Source organism: Theropithecus gelada, chromosome 3, assembly GCF_003255815.1.
Source record: "Theropithecus gelada isolate Dixy chromosome 3, Tgel_1.0, whole genome shotgun sequence".
Taxonomy (NCBI): domain Eukaryota; kingdom Metazoa; phylum Chordata; class Mammalia; order Primates; family Cercopithecidae; genus Theropithecus; species Theropithecus gelada.
In genome coordinates, this window is record NC_037670.1 from 173,755,231 (window position 1) to 173,775,616 (window position 20,386).

Genomic DNA, 20,386 nt, shown 5'->3' on the forward strand with positions numbered 1-20,386 from the left:
TGATTTTGTCACAGCAGCCCTGGGAAATGAATACAGCATTCGCCCAGTACAGTTTATCAGGATTTAGTCCAACTGACTGCTTTCCACTTGTCCCATTTTTCTTTTATTTTTTATTTGTAGCCTTCTTTTGGATTAACTACAATTTTTTTTCCACTTCATTTATTTTCTCTTCAAGTATGTGCCCTCCCTCCCCTTACCTCCCTTTGCATGGCAAAAACCATAACTTTACAAAATGATACACTAGGAATTTCTGCAAGCACATTTAAAAAGTCTACAGTTAATCATCTTTGTCCTCCTCCCAAGTTACATAAAGATATTATAATACTTAAACTTGGATCAGCTCTTTCCTTATATGATATTGTTACTAGTATTTTAGTTTTATATTTTTAAAAACCTGTAAGTTAGACATCAATGTGATGTTATATGGTCAATGAAATTTAGATTTACTTACATATCTATCAATTTCTCTGTTTAACATTCCTTTCGTATCTCAGTCCTCCTATCTGGGATCATTTTACTTTTCTCTAAAGTACATATTTTGGGATTTTCTTTTCTTTTTCTTTTTTTTTTTTTTGAGATGGAGTCTTGCCCTGTTGCCCAGGTTGGAGTGTAGTGGTGTAATCTCGGCTCACTGCAACCCTGCCTCCCTGGTTCAAGCAATTCTCCTGCCTCAGCCTCCTGAGTAGCTGGGATTACAGGCGCCTGCCACCACGCCTGGCTAATTATTGTATTTTTAGTAGAGACGGGGTTTCACCTTCTGGCCAGGCTGGTCTTGAACTCCTGACCTTGTAATCCACCTGCCTTGGCCTCCCAAAGTGTAGGATTACAGGCGTGAGCCACTGCACCTGGCCTGGAATTTTCTTTAGTAAGGATCTGTTGATGGTAATCTTTCTCAGCAATGGTTTATTCTTGAAGAATAGTTTATCAGGGAACAGAATTCTGACCCGACTGTTATTTCCTCTCATTGAATGTGTTACCACACTCTCTTCTGGCCTGCAGTGGGTGATCTCATATTTCTCGCTAGCTCCCCGTAAAGGACCTAATTCTCACCCATAGCCAGAAGATCAAAGTATATATTGCAAAGCCCAAGGACCAGGTGAGGGGGTATTGGGAAGATCAGAGGAGTGGGAGCTGAGAGAAACACAACAGCTCAGTGGGGGAGGGTGTCCTCTGATTCTTCAGCCTTTGCAGGGAGACTCAGAGACTGGGCTCGGCAATGGGAAAATAAACTAGAACTCCTTTACCACCTTTCATGTTTAAAATACAAGGGGGCACCCAGATTTGAACTGGGGACCTCTTGATCTGCAGTCAAATGCTCTACCCCTGAGCTATACCCCCAGTTATGCTAGTGGGGTCCAATTAATAATCTTTCCCTGTGCAGCCACACCCAGACCTGCTGTCCTAGATTCCACTTCAGGATGGGTTTCTGAGTTACAAGGCCTGACTTGCTGCCAACTCAACACCCTGTCTTAGAGGAAGCAACCAGTTCCTTCTCCCACAGCTCTGCCACCTCTCTGCTCTCAGTTCCTGGGTAAGTGCAGGGATCTGGGGAGCAGTCCCCCGACAGCTGGAAGGCTCTCTAGTGACACCTATATTGTGGGTTTTGGGCCGAGTGCCTGCGAACAGAGACTCAAAACGCCCAATGGTTTGGCCAAACCTGCAACACTTCAAAGATAGAACCCACATTTTTCTGGATACTGGATGATAGCTCTCTTCACAAAGCCATGCTCTGGGATGCAGGCTACCACCTCTTCTGTTGCCCCAAATCTCCATAAAGTCAACACTTTCATCTGCTAAGATGTGCCCTCTGAAGAAATGATTGAAGAAATGATTTTCTGAGTTCCAAGTACGCCCTTCTGTGCTCTGTTCTGTGATGCTGGGTCAGGGGCTCCGCAAACCACACTCCTCCTTTAGCAGCCAGCTTCCTGGCCATCCTGCCAGTAGGGCTCTAAAGGGACTAAAGGTCGGAGCAGGGAGAAGCTCCTTCCTGACTGCGTTGGGTTCCTGTCAGTGTCACCTGGTAGTAGCAGTGACAGTTCATCCCAGAAACAACCATGACCGTGGCCTGCAGCTTAGTCTCACAAGAGCAGCATCACCAGGCCTCTGCAGACATGAACACCCCCCGGGGGTCTGGGTCCCTGATCCACAGATATTCCTCAAGCCTCTAAGATTTTAACAATTTCAACCTCTTCTATTTGTTCCTTGCTCCAGGATGGCAGCGGCTTCTTGAAGGTACTAACTCTGTGATACTTAGTCTTCCACTCTGTCCTGTCAATTCCCTAATTCCTGTTATCCTCCAAAAGGGCATGTTGAAGTTCCAACTCCCAGGACCCCAGAATGTGACTTTATTTGGAAATAGGGTCACTACTGATGTAATTAGTTAAGATGAGGTAATACTGGAGTAGGGTGAACCCTTAGTCCAATATGACTCGTGTCCTTATGAGAAGATGGTTATGTGAAAAAGGCAGAGCTGGGGGTGACACATCTACAAGCCATAAAGTGCCAGGAATTGCCAATGAGCACCAGAGGCTAGGAAGGGGCCAGGGAGGATTGTCCCCTTAAATTTTCAAAGACAGGATGGCCCTGCCAACACCTTGAATGTGGACTTCCAGAAATTCTGAGATATTTCTGTTGTTGTAAGGCACACATTTCGTGGTGCTTTGTTAGGGCAACCCTAAAAAACTTAAACATTCCTCCACAATTATGTTGAATTCTCTCTGCTAATATAATTGGTGCAGTTTTTGTCTCAGAGCTGGACCCTGAATGATACACAAATAGCTACCTGTGGGGCACCAGGAAATATACCTTCAAGGAGGGTATTGGGATGGACTTGGTCTTGTCCTTGGTCTTAAGGCAGTGCTGAGCACCTGGTTGGATCCTGAATTGTAGGGGATGGCCGTAGGAAGAGGGTCATAAAGCCACTGTTTCATAAGCTCATCAGCTTCCTTCTGTGAGGGAACTAGACTATGGTCTCTACTCAAGTAAAACTCTATTTTGTCAGTTCGGCTCAAGGAGGAAAATGAATTCTTTAAAGGGGACACCTGGAGTTGATCCAGGGACCTCTTGATCTGCAGTCAAATGCCCTACCACTGAGCTATAATTGAGAATAAGTATGTAATTTGTACTTTCTTATAGTTCCACACATATGTACAGGTGCTCATTCTGACTCAACAGAGAGTGGCTGGTCCTGTTCAACTGTCAGTGGATCTCCTCATGCCATAACTATTTTCCTTTTCCAAAAAGAAACCATCATGTCTTGCCATCAGCTTGGAGGCCCGCTGGAGGGTCTGTGTGAGACCACAAAGTCTGTGCCTGGCTTGGTATACAGGCGGAAGGTGAAGCCCAGAGGGAAGGCACTGCTTACTGAGCAAGGATTCGAACTTTCTTTGCCAGCTTTTCAGTTGAGATCACTTTCTAATAACCCCCAGTGTGGGACCAAGACGACCTCCCTGAATTCTCCTTCAAATTCCACATTTGTTTAAGGCAGTTGAACTTTAAAACAATATTTTAGTTTTTTTGCCTCATATATCGCGCCCCTTACAAAGCAGGTTCACTGTGCACTGGTTACCACTTCAGCCCACTGCGTCGCAGGCTGCACTGTTACAGAATCCTTGGGGTGTCGTTTTGCCAGCCAGAAACCTCTGTGGCCAGTGGTGCCTTTGCCTGAGTTTTGCTCTGGCCTTCTGGGCTTGTTCTACCCACTCAGCCTGTTAAGCTGCACCCAGCTCACACTACTGGCCTGGATCCCATACTTGCCAAGGGCAAGCCAGGCACGAAGTGGCAAGGGGTCTGTGAGTGAGAGTGGGGTCTGGCCACTGTCCACAGCTAGACACACAGGCTGTGGTGGGGCGGGCAGTTCACAGCACTGGCATGGATGCCAGCTCCCTGCAAGGCTGCAGCTGGACCAGGCATACCATAAGCAGCTTCCACAGCTCACACCAGAAAATGCAGTGGTGCCTGGAAGCTTGGAGATGCCAGGAACCACAGAGCCCTAAAGAGGGTGTCACAGCCCTGGCTCAGGGAGCTCCTAGGTCTGAGGCTACGGCTCTTCTCTCCTTCTCTCTTCTCTTCTTCTTGTCACCCACAACGTGGTGAGCAAGGGGCATGTTTCAGCCCTGCTTGTGTTACAGCTCTTTCAGCACCCCCATTTGGTGGGTAGTGAGCTCTTGTCCTGCGTCCAGGAAGAATGAGATACACAGACAAGTGGAGGGTGAGCAAGACGAAGAGGAGCTTTATTGAACAATAGAATGGCTCAGAGGAGACCTAGAATTGGTAGCTCCTCTCCATAGCCACGGTGTCCAGATGAGTGTTCAGCTTTCAGCAGAGACGTTAGCTCCTCTCTGCAGGCAGGTTGTCCCATCATCTCTTGAGCTCTCAGCGGAGAGGGTAGCTCCTTTCTGGTTGTCCCAGGGTAGTCCAGCTGGTTGTCCCATCATCTCTTCTGGTCTGGCTGAGTCCAGGGCTTTTTATGGGCCTTAGAGGGGAGAAAGTGCATGCTGATGGGTCCGTGGGTGGCCATGGGCAGGCCTAGAAAAAGCACCAGAAGTACCCACTGTGGTCCATGGGACTGGCAGCTTGGTCCCAGGTTTCAGGCCCTCCCCAGCTTGAAGGTGGGACTTCACTGGGGACCTGCCCCTTTCTGCCCAGGAGCGTGTCTGCCTCTTGCCACTGTTTGTGGTGCCCAGGCTGTTTATGCTGAAGGGCACCTGCAGGCCAGCTCCGAGCTGCCCTCAGCTCCCCCTCAACCTCCTTCCAGTGCTTGTTGGTGCCCAAAGTCCAGAGGGGGCCAAGTGGGCAGGGGGCTGGTGTGTCACCACTGTCCTGAGTGTGCACATACCCAGCCAGGTTATGACAGTGCTTGGGCTGGACCTCAACTTTGCTGTGTGATTGGAGTGGCTGTTGACAGCGGAGAGAAGCCAGACCATGGGATCAGACACTTCCAAGCCCACAGGAGACGGGGGGTCCTTCCTGGGTCTCTGAGAGTGCAGAGATGCCTCGGTCTGCAGCTGCAGCTTGAGTGGCTGCAGCTGTGCCCAGGAGGGTGGGGCTGTTGCCTGCTTCTGGCCCCCAAGGGCTTAGGGATGCCCAGTTCTGCAGCCATGGCTTAGGTGGCTGCATTTGCCCCTGGGGAGCTCCTGCCAGCTCTGTGGAGTGCAGCACCACCCCAGGCCCCACTCCACCTCAGGGACCGTCTCTGCCCACCCCTCTGTTCCTGGTTGCACTACTCTCCCGCTGACGGGTGACTCAGCCTGGCCCCATTGTGGCAGCTCCCAGGGCAGCAGGCTGTGGGGGGCTCCCAGGGGTGGGCTTTGGGGACTGCTCACCTCCTCTCTGCGTTTTCCCCTCTCTGCGTTTTCCCTGCAGTGATGATAGATGAGGTGCCGGTGACACGGCAGCCCGGGCCAACCCCACATGAATAAACTCCATGCTTTTGGGGCTGGTCCCACGAGTCCTGGCTGCACCTTTGGCTGGGTGTTTGCAGGCTCCCAAGATGCAGCAGAGAGTGAGGTTGAGGCTACAGTGGAGGCTCTGGGCCTGGGAGCAGGTCTTTCCCGGCCATATGGGGACGGGGGTGGTACAGTCGGCTGCCTCAGGAACACAGGGCACGGGGTGCCACCGCCACCACTGCCTACACCTCCCCACTGCAGCCAGCATGAGGCAAGTGGCCACTCTGCATGGCTTGCCGCTGCCATCACTCTACTTGCCCAACTCCAATGACACAGAACACTCCCACACACATGAGCTCCATAAAATGGGTTTATTACTTACACATAGGCAGCAAGGAACAGCAGAAGCTAGGCCTCTTGCACCAGTTAGTGAAGTTGTGAATGCAAAGGAAAAGTTCTTGAAGGAAATTAAAAGTGATACTTGAGTGAACACACAAATGTTAAGAAAGCAAAACAGCCATATTGCTGATATGGAGAAAGTTTGAGTGGTCTGGATAGAAGATCAAACCAGCCATAAGATCCTCTTAAGCCAAAGTTTAATCCAGAGCAACGCCCTAACTCTCTTCAATTCTATGAAGGCTGAGAGCAGTGAGGAAGCTTCAGAAGAAAAGCTTGAGGCTAGCGCAAGTTGGTTCATGAGGTTTAAGGAACATAGGAAGACAAAGTGAAGCAGCAAGTTATCCAGAAGATCTAACTGAGATCACTGATGAAGATGGCTATATAAAAAACAAATTTTCAATGTAGATGCAACATTCTTTTATTAGAAGGAGATGCTATCTAGGACTTTCATAGCTAGAGAGGAGAAGTCAATGCCTGGCTTAAAAGCTTCAAATGACAACCTGACTCTCTTGTTAGGGGCTGATGCAGTTGGTGATTTAAGTTGAAGCCAATGCTCATTTACCATTCTGAAAATCCTAGAGCTCTTAAGAATTATGCTAAATGTACTCTGCCTGTGCTCTAGAAATTGAATAACAAAGCCTAGATAAGAGTACATCTGTTTACAGTATGGCTTATTGAATATTTAAAGCCCACTGTGAGACCTACTGCTCAGATATATTCTTTTTAAAATATTACTGCTTATTGACAATGTGTCTGGTCACCCATGAGCTCTGATGGAGATGAACAAGAAGATGAATGTTATTTTCATGCATGCAAAGACAACATCCATTCTGCAGCCCACGGATCAAGAAATAATTTTGACTTTGAAGTCTTATTATTTAAGAAACACATTTTATAAGACTATAGCTGTGATAAATAATGTGGTCCCTCTAATAGATCTGGACAAACTAAATTGAAAACCTTCTGGAAAGGATTCATTTTAGGTGCCATTAAGACCATTCATGATTCTTGGGAGGAGGTAAAAATGGCAACAATAACAGTAGTTTGGAATTTGATTCCAACCCTCATGGATGACTTTTAGGGGTTCAAGACTTCAGTAAAGGAAGTCACTACAGATGTGGTAGAAATAGCAGGAGAACTAGAATTAGGAGGGGACCTTGAAGATGTGGCTGAATTGCTACAATCTCATGATCAAACTTGAATAGATGAAAAGTTGCTTCTTACGGATGAGCAAAGAAAGTGATTGCTTGAGATGGAATCTGCTCCTGATGACAATGCTGTGAACACTGTTGAAATGACAACAACAGATATAGAATATTTCTCAAACTTAGTTGATAAAGCAGCAGCAAGGCTTGAGAGAATTGATTCCAATTTTGAAAGAAGTTCTACCATTGGTCAAACTCTATCAAACAGCATCACATGTTACAGAGGAATCTTTCACAAAAGGAAGAGGAAATTGATGTGGCAAACTTCATTGTTTTATTTTAAGAAATTGTCATGGCCACTCCAAACTTCAGCAACCATCATGTTGATCAGTCAGCAGCCATCAATATCAAGGCAAGACCCTCCACCAGTAAAAAAGATGACAACTGAAAGCTCAGATGATCATTAGCATTTTTAACAATAAAGTACTTTTAAATTAAGGTATGTACATTGCTTTTTTAGACATATTGTTACTGCATACTTAATAGACTACAGTATAAACATAACTTTTGTATGCACTAGGTAATAAGAAATTCCATGTGACTCACTCTATTGCAATATTCACTTTATTGTGGTAGTCTGGAACTGAACCTGCAGTATCTCTGAGGTACGCCTATACTTATATATTGCTGCATAACAAAATAACCCCAAACTTAGCAGCTTAAAACAAAAAAACATTTATTGTTTTATATCATGCAGTCTTGAAGGTTCAGAAATCTGGGAACGACTGAGCTGTGTGGCTCTGATTCAGGGTCTCCTATTAGATTGCAGATAAGATGTCAGCTGGGGCTGCAGTCATCCGAAAGTTTGACTGGGGCTAGAGGAACCACTCTAAGCTGACTCACTCATATGGCTATTAGAAAGAGGACTCAGTTCCTTAACGGATATTGGCAGGAGGCCTCAATTCCTTGCCATGTGAGCCTCTTACAGGGCTGTTTGATGTGTCCTTGTGACACGACAACTGGCTTCCCCGAGTTTGTTATCCAAGAGAGAGAAAGGTAGAGCCACAGTGTATTTTATGACTTTATTTCAGAAGTGATACATTGTCACTTCCACCACATTCTATTCATTACAAGTGTGTTACTAAACTCAGTAACACTAAACTTAGTGTCTTACTAAGCACATGGAAGATAATTGAGCTTCACATCTCCAAGGGAGAAATGTCAACATACTTTAAAACTACCAAAGTCAGCTCAAAGTAGAAGGAATATAAAGTTGTATCAGGCTGAATATATTTAAATAGGCCCACTGAGCTGAGATTTTCCAGATTTAGTGTGTTAGCTCCAGGGACTGGGAATGACTCTGAAAGGATACCTTCAAAGGGGACATCTGGATTTGAACCAGAGACCTCTTTAATTTGCAGTCAAATGCAGACTATATCCACATTGTGCTAGTGTGGCTGAATGAAAAACAGGTCCAAAGGTAGCCTACACCAAATGAACTTGAAATGCCAGAGCTTCCTTGGTATGTTGTAGTGGAAGATGTGGTAGCTAGAACTGTAAGACGGCCCCTATGATTCCTGTACCCCAATATCCATACGTTTGTGTAGTTGCTTCCCCATGAGTGTGGATTGGATGTGTAACTTTTTTCTAATCAACAACATATAGCAGGCTGGGCGTGGTGTCTCATGCCTGTAATCCCAGCTCTTTGGGAGGCCGAGGTGGGTAGATTATCTGAGGTCAGGAGTTGGAGACCAGCCTGACCAACATGGAGAAACCCCGTCTCTACTAAAAATACAAAACTAGCCGGGCATGGTAGCACTTGCCTGCAATCCCAGCTACTCAGGAAGGCTGAGGCAGGAGAATAGCTTGAACCTGGGAGGCGGAGGTTTCAGTAAGCCGAGATTGCGCCATTGCACTTCAGCCTGGGCAACAGGAGCGAAACTCCATCTCAAAAAAAATAAAAAATAAACAAATAAATAAAATAAAATAAATAAATAAATATAGCAAAGGTGATGAGATGTTGTTTCAGCAATTATGTTACCTATCTGGCAAAGATGAAGGGATTTTGCAAATGGAATAAACCTAATCAGCCAACTATAAATTAATCTAAAGGGAGATTATCCTGGATGTGCCTGACTCAATTGTAAGAGGATTTAAGCCTTCCTTGAGAGAGAGAGACCTCAAACAGCCACTAGGTCTGAAATTCCTCTATTCTGTCTACATCCTCCTGCCTTTTGCCTGTGAACAACAAGCTTAAGCTTATGTCTATAGGGTTCCAAAGATCCAAGCTTGTCATTTTCCTCCTGAAAGAGGTCAAGTGAACTCAGAAGAATCAATCCCATATTATAGGTCTTACAGCCATCATTAAAACAGTAGCCAGTTGGGCTCCCAAGACATCTGCTTCATTTAACACTTAGCACCATCAACCACAGTGATAGCTTGATTGGTTGTGATGCCAATGTATGCCATGGACTACTAGCATCCCATTATTTCTCATTGGCAAGGGGCTTCACATTGCACTCAAGCCAAGAATACAAACAAACCAATTTCCCAAACCCATGGTGTGAAACTATCTACTGATTGTTACCACCTCACTTCTGGTATCAATTCTGTACCAATCAGGATCCAATAGGAAGACAGAAACCACATGGTAACTTAAATAGGAAAAAGTATACAGAAATAGTAACTCTAGTGGAGGATTGGAATAATGAGGGACATTGATTAGTAAGGGGCAAAGAGAACTCTAAAGAATATAGGAAGAGCAGATATAGGGAGTAAACCCTATCCCAGGGCTGAGAAAGGGCACCCAAACAAGGAACAGATCTGGAAAAACCCCACCTCCACTGCAGGCTAAGATTTAAGCTCTATTGAAAAGGCTGTGGTTGTGGAGAAATTCACTCAGATGACACAGTAGGGTTCAAGGGGAATCCACCCCTTAGGGTGCTGGGGGCAATGATCCATGGGGAAATGTGCACCTGCAGCAGTCACTGGGAAACTGCTTTCTGGAGTTCTTGGGGAAACCAACCATGAGAAAGTTCTGCCCTCAGAACTCGCTGCAAAGCTGCCTGAAGGTGCTGAGGAAGTCATTCACAAGGAGGTGCCATGCAGCAATGCTCCAGAGAAAGCAGTCAGATGCTGCTGGCTCAGTGTACTGTGGGAGCCCAGAGCTACAGACAGTGCACACACTGTAGGAGCCGCCAGGCAGAGTGCACCACAACCAGGAATACAAACCCTTTCCTTCCCCAGCATCCCTCTTGCGCCTTCTACTGACAAAGCATAACATTGTGCCATTGACTAGGGAGAAATAGTTACAGGGTACCACTCCATTATCATAGAGCAGGCAATGAGGGATGCATTTGGAGTCAAGAGACATTACTTTGATAACTGGCACAGGAGACATACTAACAGAGATTTTCAGTCCTCATCCTAGGGCAGGGCAACAGTTCTACCTGTCCCAGGGCCCCAACTGAGGAGGTTGGCCCAGCTGGAGTTGCTGGGGCTGGACACTAAGTCTAGGTTCCCCAGAAACAAAGCTTGAACCAACAAGGGCTTCTGTGTTGGGACCAGAGACCCCTCCTCTGCAGGTCAATCCCAGGCCCTGAATGGGCAACTTTCCCTGAGGCAGGCCCACCTGCAGAGTGTCTGCTCCACCTGCAGTGTATCTCCTCGCTGGCCCTTCTGTGTGTCTGTGCTTCCCACCTGGCTATCCATCAGGCTGCCAAAGCTACTCCCTCACCTTTCAAAAATATTTTTTATTTTACAGAAAACTACATAGAATAATTTAAGAATCACCAATATACTTAACACCCAGAAGTGGTAACTGCTATCATGTTAGAATTGGCTCATGATTTTAAGGTAGTGAAACATCACCAACACAGCCACGTCCTCTGCAACATCCTCCTTCCCCAGTCCACTCCCATTCCTCCCCTCCCTAAAGACAACTATTATCATGAATTTAGGCTGCATCCTTCCACTTTCCACTCTTTTTTTTTTTTTTTTAACTTTTTGAGATAACTGAAGATTCCCATGTAGTTGTAAGAAATAGAGGGATCCTGTGTGCTTTTCAGCTAATTTTCTCCAATAATATAATTTTGAATAACTAGTGTACAATAGCACCACCAGGAAACTGACATTGATACAAGCCCCACCAATCTTATTCAGATGTCATTAGATTTACATGCACCTGTGTGTGTGTGTTTAGTTCTTTGCAATGTTATAACCGGTATAGACTTGTGTGGCCACCACCACAGTCAACCTACAGAACAGTTTTCTCACAAGGGTCCGTCACGGCATACAATATGTAACCTTCTGAGATTGGCTTTTTTTCTACTCAGCATAAATCCCTAGAGATCTATCCAAGTTGTTGTGTGTATCAATGGTCTACTCCTTTTTATGGCTGAGTAGTGTTTCATCATATAGATGAACAATAGTTTGCTAAACTTCATTCATCTATTGAAGGATGTTTGGGTTGTTTCCAGCTTTTGGCCATGATGAATAAAACTTCTGTGAATACTTGGGTACAGATTTTTCTGAGAAAAAAAATTTGTGCTTCTTTGGCATAATGCCCAAGACTGCAATTATTGAGTCCTACAGTAAGCACATGTTTGGCTTGGTCAGAACCTGCCAAACTGTTTTGTAGAGCGGCAGTACCATTTTACATTCCTACTAGTAATGTATGAGTAATCCAGTTTTTCTGCGTCCTCAACAGCATTTGATAATATCACTTTTCTATTTTAGTTATGCTAATAGGTGAGTAGTGATATCCCACTGTAGCTTTATTAGCATTTTCCTAATGGCCAATGATGTTGACATCTTTTCATGTGCTTATTTGCCAACTGAACATCCTCTTCAGCGAAATGTCTTTGAAATATTTTGCCCATTTTTGAAATGGACTTTTTTGTTAAATTTTGACAACTTTATATATTCTTGATACAAGTCCCATTTTTAAAATATTTTTACATTTATATATGGGTATACAGAAACAATATTCCATATTTTCTGTGTATGTTTAAACAACCCAAATGGGATAATGCTAAACATATAGTTCTGTATCTTAAATTATTTGCACATGACACCGTCTTTTTGAGAGCTAACTGGTCACTTTTGCAGCTGTTGAACGTGGAGCACTCATGAGGTGATAATAAAAGCAACTTCATTTTTGCTCCTCACTGCCCCTTTTAAACTTTCTCAGTGAAATGGCGTTTTCTTGTCAAAGACACTTTAATGATCACTCTTATGTAGCAAAAAGTCCCATGGCTGCAATCTTAACTCAGTCATTAAAATGTTCAGTCCCGTGGAATAACTGATACTCTGAAATCGATTGGAGCGTCTATCTTCCACTAGAAGTGGAAGAGTTGAGTCATGGTCCTTCCTCTCCCTGTCCCCATCTAGCATTCATCCCTAGCATCTAGGGTGGGGAGAGGGGGAAGTGGGGAGGAGAGGAAAAGGAGAATGAGAAAGTTCTTACTTGACTGGCACTGTAATAAGATAGCTTTGTTTTTGCTGGGCTTGGCAAGTGTTTCAAATGACTCCCTGGTCATTTCCATGGGATTCTTCAGAGGGCTCCACTGGGAACATCTGACTGCTTTTATGACCTTGCAGCACATCTCTCCTGGACTGACATTTCTACCTGCACCTCTGGCTTTCTGGGTTCCATGTCGCACAGATTCTCTCTGTTGGGGTCCATAACTCATCCTCTTGGGCAGAGTTTAATATAGCTCCTGAGTAGCTCCCTCTCTTGTGTGGCCTACAGGAAATACTCCTGTGGCTTCGGTCCCCAGCCCATGCTGGTGATGCAGGCCCATTTCCAAGAGCTGCATCACTCTCCACCTGCAGGGCAGCCACCTCTGCTCAGTTTTGTGCCCTCCTTTGTGCTGGACTCTGCTCCATCGCAAACCCTGACTCCAGGGCACGTGGACCAAGTTCTGTGAGCTGAGACTCCTTGAAGCTCCTTCACTAGGCTTGAGTTAGGGGAAAACACTCCCCCCAACTCTTTCCCCTTGAGAAGAGCAGGAAAATGTATTCCTCACCAACACTCTAATCTCTAACAAACTGACCCTCTTCTACCTCCTGGTAGGAAGCCATCTGGTTATCAGACATGACTGAAATTTCCACATGGTGCTGTCTCATGCCTGCTTTTGGTATCTGATACCTATTTTACCTTGGACCCTCAGCTTAAATTTTCTTTTAACTGCATAATTTAAAAAATTACATTTTAAGAGTCCAGAAAGTGTTATTCATCTATTCCACTATAAATGGACACACTCAGGACATTTCTTTTTTGTTTGTTTGTTTGTTTTCAAATTAACAATAGTACTGCAAAGAACATTTGTGCACATCTCCTGATAAACTTATGCTAGAGTTTCTTAGATGTACCAAGAAGTGAAATTCCTGAATTTTATGCATACTTTTAAGTATACTCTTATAGGTCTATATGATTTATATATTTATTTTGCTGTTTTATTGCCAAAATTTTCTCCATAGTGAGTGTACCAATTTACCAATTTTACAGTATCAGATATATAAATCTTAAACACAAACCCCAAATCTGTGCCCATCTGTACACTTCCTTATAAAGTCCAGTTTTAGCCAAGAGTTCTGCTAAGCCAGTTTAGCAAGAACCCCCCACACTCTTGATATCTGAGCACTCTCAATAGCTGGTCAAGTTCCTCCTCCTCCATCATCTTCCAGGTGATGATGTCTGATTTCCCTGGCCTGTCTTCAGCAAGAATCCTGTGATGTTACTTCTTAGTAATTTTCCATCCACTGACCCCTCACCCTGCTCCTTGGCTATAAATACCTACTTACCCATGCTGTATTCAAAGTTGAGCCCAGTCTGTCTCCCTCACTGCAAGACTTGGTTGCAGTGGTCTCTATACCTATTGCAATGGCTTCCTCACTGTGCTTGAACAAGATCACTGAATAGCTTTTTCTTTAACAGTATGTATGTATACGTGTGTGTGTGTGTGTGTGTGTGTGTGTGTGTGTGTATTCTGTATATTCTATCAGAAGTTTGAGTTCATATTTAGGTCTTTAATTCATCTGTTGTTTTTTTTTTTTTGAGATGCAGTTTCACTCTTGTTGACCAGGCTGGAGTGCAGTGGTACAATCCTGGCTCACTGCAACCTCCTCCTCCTGGGTTCAATCAATTCTCCTGCCTCAGTCTCTGAGTAGCTGGGATTACAGGCATCTGCCACCACACCTGGCTAATTTTTTTGTATTTTTAGTAGAGATGGGGTTTCATCATGTTGGCCAGGCTGGTCTAGAGCTCCTGACCTCAGGTGATCCATTTACCTCAGTCTCCCAAAGTGCTTGGATTACAGGTATGAGCCACTGTACCTGACCTCATCTGTATTTTTTTTAATGGAGTGAGGTAGGGATCACATTGTGATTTTGTTTAGAAGACAATTATTCCAGCACCATTTATTGTATAGTTCACCCTTTCCCCACTGATTGGTGACACAATCCTGGTCTTATATTCTGAGGCCACACTTCATCTAGAGCAACACTGTCCAATAGAAATATAATGCAAGCTGCAAATGTGAGCCATATATGTAATTTCATAGTTTCTAGTAAACACATTAATAAATAAAAACAAATTATTGAAATCTATTTTAATGCAATATTCCATTTAACCCACATATCTAAAGTATTATTATTGCAACAAGTAATTAATAAAAAAGTTAATAAGATATTTTACATTCTTTTTGTATTGTATTCAAAAATCTGATATGGTTGTGAGGGACATTTTCATGTTTTCTGACTGTGCAGAATCTTTGAGTGCACTTGCTGTATATGGGGAATGTCTTCTTTACAAGAACAGCATCCTCAAAATAGAAGCTAGAAAACTTGTTCTCCAGGCCCCTTTGCGCTTATGGAATGGGACTGGGCTCCAGTGATGGGATGTACCCTTTAAGGCCTGAAGAGGGAAGAGGGAGGGGCAGGGTCCATTTGGCTTGCAAGGGTGGTGGTGTTGTCTTCCAGTTTTGAGGGCTTGAGTTTCTGGTAGAGAAGTGGTAGGAGTTGTGGTGTCTGGAATGTAGACTCTGTCATCTGGTGCAAAGTGGCACCTGCATTATTGTTTCTTCAGCAGGCCAGTTCTGCAGAGGTTTGGGGCATTTTTTCTGAAAGGTTAGACTGAAGACTAATTTTCCACAACTCTACCTTGTGAGAGAGAGGCTTTTAATAAACGTTTACTGCTCAGTCTAGGTTCTGTTGCTGGTCCTTAAGGGCCCTGATGAACACAGTGAGTGAAATCTTGAAGTGCCAGCTGCTCCACACTAAAGAGTTCTGAGAATGAATCTCCAGGAGGGGTGAATTAAAGCCATGCTTTTCAGTCTATCTGTGGTGAAAATCCAGCTTTATTTTTATTTTCTTAAAATCTGTCATGAATCAACACTGGTCCATCAGACTTGCAGACTTTGAGACCCGCCACACCACCAGAGCTGGCCAATGGCAGATTGTTATAGACTTTTTCAGCATTTACTCTCGATTTCTGAATTTCTCCCATCACAGACCCGTAACAAAGAGTTCATGGACTGGCCTCAGTTCATGGACCACACTGAGTAGCACTGAGCTGAAAGACATGCTAACCATGAATTCCTCTGGCATCCAGGGATGACTTTACCACTCAGTTAAGTTAGTTGTGCAAGCCCTGTGTAGAACTGCCTTTTCCAAACCAGTGGAAGAATCATGCACCAGCAGTTAGGAGCTGCATTCAGCTGCTAGTAACCAGCTGGAAATGAGAGTAACTACTGTGCTAAGGGGTACAGGCTCACTCATGACAGCATACCTTGCATTTCTAACACAGACAAGAAGTTCCTGGGGGACTTGTAGGCAGAGGAGCAGCAAAAGTGTATGGTTCCCTGAGCTCTCCTTATCCTGTAAAGATGTGGACTTGGGCCAGGCAGAGCTGGGTGCACCATGGGATGCGCAACAGTAGAAGGACTTTCCTCCTACATTACTCTGTATCATTAGAGGGAAGCTGAGAAAGCTGTGGGAACACTTAGTTGACTCTGTAACGATGAAAGTTTCCTGGTCAACTCTCAACAATGAGAGTTTCTTCCTGGTCAACTGTCAACAATGAGAGTTTCTACCAAGGAAATGGCCTTGGTAGAAAAACCTTTTTCATGACTAACTCAGACCTACGGAGGTAGGTGCTTGGTAGGCTGTTGATGGAGAAAGGGGATGAACTTTCTGAATCATCTGGATTTTTCTGTCCCTGGAGGTTTCAACAAGATAGCAATTTATGTATTTTTCATAAAGGATGTATGGAGGTGTATTAGTCTGTTCTCACACTGCTATAAAGACATACTCTGAGGCCAGGTAATTTATGAAGAAAAGAGGTTTAATTGCCTCACAGTTCCACAGGTTGTATAGAAATCATGGCTGAGGAGGCCTCAGGAAACTTACAATCACGGCAGAAGGTGAAGAGGAAGCAGGCACATCTTCACATGGCCAGAGCACAAGGAAGAGCGTGAAGAGGGAAGTGCTACATACTTGTAAACAACCATTCAACAAATCTCTAGGAAGTTCCAAACTTTCCCTCTTCTTCCTATCTTCTTCTGAGCCTTCAAACTGTTCCAACCTCTGCCCATTACACAATTCTGAAGTCGCCTCCACATTTTCAGGTATCTTTACAGCAATGCCCTACTTCTCTGGTACCAATTTACTGTAATAGTCTGTTTTCACACTGCTATAAAGACATACCTGAGACTGGGTAATTTATGAAGAAAAGAGGTTTAGTTGACTCACAGTTCCACAGACTGTACAGGAAACGTGGCTGGGGAGGCCTCAGAAAACTTACAATCATGGCAGAAGTTGAAGGGGGAAGCAGGCACATCTTCACACTGCCAGAAGAGGAGGAAGAGAGAGGGAAGAAGTGCTACACACTTTTAAACAACCAGATCTCATGAGATCTCACTCACTATCACGAGAACAACAGGGGGACATCTGCCCCCATGATCTGATCACTTCCCAGCAGGCCCCTTCTCCAACATTGGGGATTACAATTTGACATGAGATTTGGGTGGTGGCGTAGAGCCAAACCATATCAGGAGGTGAGCAGACCAGGGCTGGCATGGTAACTCGAGGATGTCTTTAGAGACACAGGCTCCTTTTGTCTCCCTGGTCAGCCTTCCTTAAAATGTGGATCCCATCCTCAAAGTTGACTCATGGTCCAAGTTGATAGCTTGTGCTCCGGCCATCACATCTATGTTATAAGTAGGGAGCAGAAGTAAAGGCAAAGGGAGCACACGACATGTTTGTCCTTCTCTTATATTTTCCCAGAAGTCTTCACTGTTTCTTATCCCTCGTGTGTATGCCACCCCTAGCCAAAGACGGCCCAGGAATGTGGTCTCTTAGCTGAGAACATAACTGCTCAGTATGAAATCTGGGTTCTATTACTACAGAGGAGAAGAGAATGAATATTGGGTACTTAACTAGTAGCCTCCTTTGAGACACACACACACATACACACACACACGTAGCACTGTTTCTGCAATTTTTAAAAAATGGATAAAACACAGCAAATATTCAGGGTCCCTGTGTTGCATCATTCCAGGGTACTGTGTAATTGGTAAAGTTATATAATGTGCAACCTGTGTGTCTGCACATGGTTGCCCTGGCAGTCACCATCATCTGTCCACTGTTCCATCTATTAAGACCTATCATATTAATGCTTGCTGTTCTTCAGAGCTAATAAAATATTTTTATCCACTGGTGAATTGGTCTGTTTTCCCTTTGCATGATTACTGGGAGCTATGAGATGTTTTGAATTCCACAGTAAGAGCTTCTCCTAACCTAGGCTCTTGGGAATAATTATTTACCACCTCTCCTAGACATTTGGCGCTGGCCTTTTAATACTCGTTTTACCAGTTAGAGTTTTATTGTGTCTTTCATTGTAAGTTGCCTTGGATCCTTTTTTTAAAGTAAGCTTGGTGTAAGCAAATAAAATCTCGATGATAATAATTAGGTACAAGGGAAACAGAAAAAACCTAGGGCAGCCTTCCTCTACCCCTCCAGGAAATAATTACGGCTGAGGAGGTAAAAATGAAATATGTGAAAATGTCACAAGAGAAATACTTCAGTCTTTGCCATTGGTGGGAAAGGTGGTTCCTTGAGGTTGGCCTACCAGATAACAAGGAGCTATACTATAATTGCCCAGTGTAAAATGGTAGTGACAAAGGGGGCACCTGGATTTGAACCAGGGACCTCTTGATCTGCAGTCAAATGCTCTACCCCTGAGCTATACCCCCAAGGTACTCATCTCCTTTAAATAAAGATATATTAATAATCACAGTCATTCACAAGCTACACTCTGGCCACCCTGTCTCCTGTAGCTCCCCAGTAGCTACAGGCGTGGAGTTATGTAATGCACAACAGAGCAGCTCTTCTGTACAACCCCCTCCACACCTGCCCGCACCTGGCCAATTAAGCTGCAGCCTTAGCTTTTTAGGAAAAGGAGAGTGGTGGGGTTAAATCCAGATACAGACATAGCTTAAGGGCCTGGGTTTGGGCCCTGGGCCTGATTGTTCTGGAATGCAAAGAGCCCCTACTTGATAGTAATAGATGTTCCAATATTGAGCCATCAGTGCATTTCTGTTTTAAGTCCTTCTTAGTTATGTGGGATTGTACTATCGGATAAGATTTTCTACTATTTTGTCTAGATTATTCTGAAATGAGATTGGACTATAGCTTTCTTTGTGGTATATGCTCTTGTAATTTATGTTTTATATCAGGATTATGTGAATTTCCTAGAATGATTTGGAGAGATGTAAAGCGTTCTATATGCTGGAACATTCTATATAACATAGAATTACATATTTTAAACTAAAGATTAGCAGAAACTTGCCTGTAAGCCTCTGGGTAGGGTGCCTTTTGTGAGGAAGAGCTCCTTAATGATCTTTTAATGAATTCTGTCATTATTGGTCTATTTAAGTGCTCTGCTTCATCTTAGGTCATTTTTAGTAATTCATTTTCACTTAGAAAATGTAATGAAGTTGTACAAAGTATTCACTCTTTCTTTCTCTCTCTTTCTTTCTTTCTTTCTTTAGACGGAGTTTTGCTCTTGTTGCCCAGGCTGGAGTGCAATCTCGCCTCACTGCAACCTCCACTTTCCGGGTTCAAGCAATTCTGCCTCAGCCCCCTGAGGCACCCACTACCATGCCCGGCTAATTTTTGAATTTTTAGTAGAGATAGCGTTTTGCCATGTTGGTCAGGCTGGTCTTGAACTCCTGACCTCAGGTGATCCGCCCACCTCGGCCTCCCAAAGTGCTGAGATTACAGGTGTGAGCCACTGCGCCTGGCCCATAGTATTCTCTTATAATCTGAAATTTTATTTAGGTATGTTCTATTTTTTTTCATTATGTTGTTCATTTGTCTTTTTTTGGCTTAGACAACATGAAAATCCATTTATTTTTTGAGGTAAAAATTCAGATCCAACTTCAGTTACCCAAAGTTGATCAGTTGATCTCAGTAGTTGTTGCCTCTCGTATTTTGAAACTCTGTTAATAGGTGCATATACATTTAAGATTGTTATGTTCTCTTGATGAATTGATCTTTTTATCATTATGAAATATTCCTCTTCAGTGCATTAATTTTCCTTGTTCTGGTCTATTTAGTCTGTTATAAAATAGACTTTTCATTTTTCTTTTGGTTAGTGTTTGTTTGGCATATACTTTTTCACTCTCTTAAACTATTCATCTTGTTATATTTAAAGTGGCATTCTTATGGATAGCTTATAGATTTCTTTGTTTAAGTGATTCTCCTGTGTCAGCCTCCCAAGTAGCTAGGACTACAGGTGTGAGTCACCATGTCCAGCTGATTTTTTAAAAAATTATTTTTCGTGGAGACAGAGCCTACCAGATAACAAGGAGTTACTCTATAATTGCCCAGTGTAAAACTGGTAATAACAAAGGGGGCACCTGGATTTGAACCAGGGACCTCTTGATCTGCAGTCAAATGCTCTACCCCTGAGCTATACCCCCGAGGTACTCATTTTCTTTAAATAAAGATATATTAATAATCACAGTCATTCACAAGCTATGCTCTGGCCACCCTGTCTCCTGTAGCTCCCCAGGAGCAACAGGTATGAAGTTATGTAATGCACAACAGAGCAGCTCTTTTGTACAACCCCCTCCACACCTGCCAGCACCCAGCCAATTAAGCTGCAGCGTTAGCTTTTTGGGAAAAGGAGAGTGGTGGGGTTAAACCCAGGTGTAGACATAGCTTGAGGGCCTGGGTTTGGGCCCTGGGCCTGATTGTTCTGGAATGCAAAGAGCCCCTACTAGCCTCGAACTCCTGGCCTCAGTTGTTCCTGTGGCCTCAGCCTCCCAAAGTGCTGAGCAACACTCCCAAAGTGCTGAGCCAGTATGCCCGGCCACATTTGGTTTTATTTGTTCCAAATAGTAGATTTTGTTCTTGTTTTCCTGACTTCATTGGGACTGCATTTTTTTT

General features: G+C 44.0%; 2 non-coding genes across 2 annotated transcripts; both read right to left on the reverse strand.

Moving 5' to 3' along the window:
* Positions 1–18,114: 18,114 nt before the first annotated feature.
* Positions 18,115–18,186, reverse strand: TRNAC-GCA. Its single transcript has one exon. It is a non-coding gene; the product is annotated as a tRNA-Cys (tRNA).
* A 1,659-nt stretch (positions 18,187–19,845) lies between these two features.
* TRNAC-GCA lies at positions 19,846–19,917 on the reverse strand. Its single transcript has one exon. It is a non-coding gene; the product is annotated as a tRNA-Cys (tRNA).
* Between the last annotated feature and the right edge of the window lie 469 nt (positions 19,918–20,386).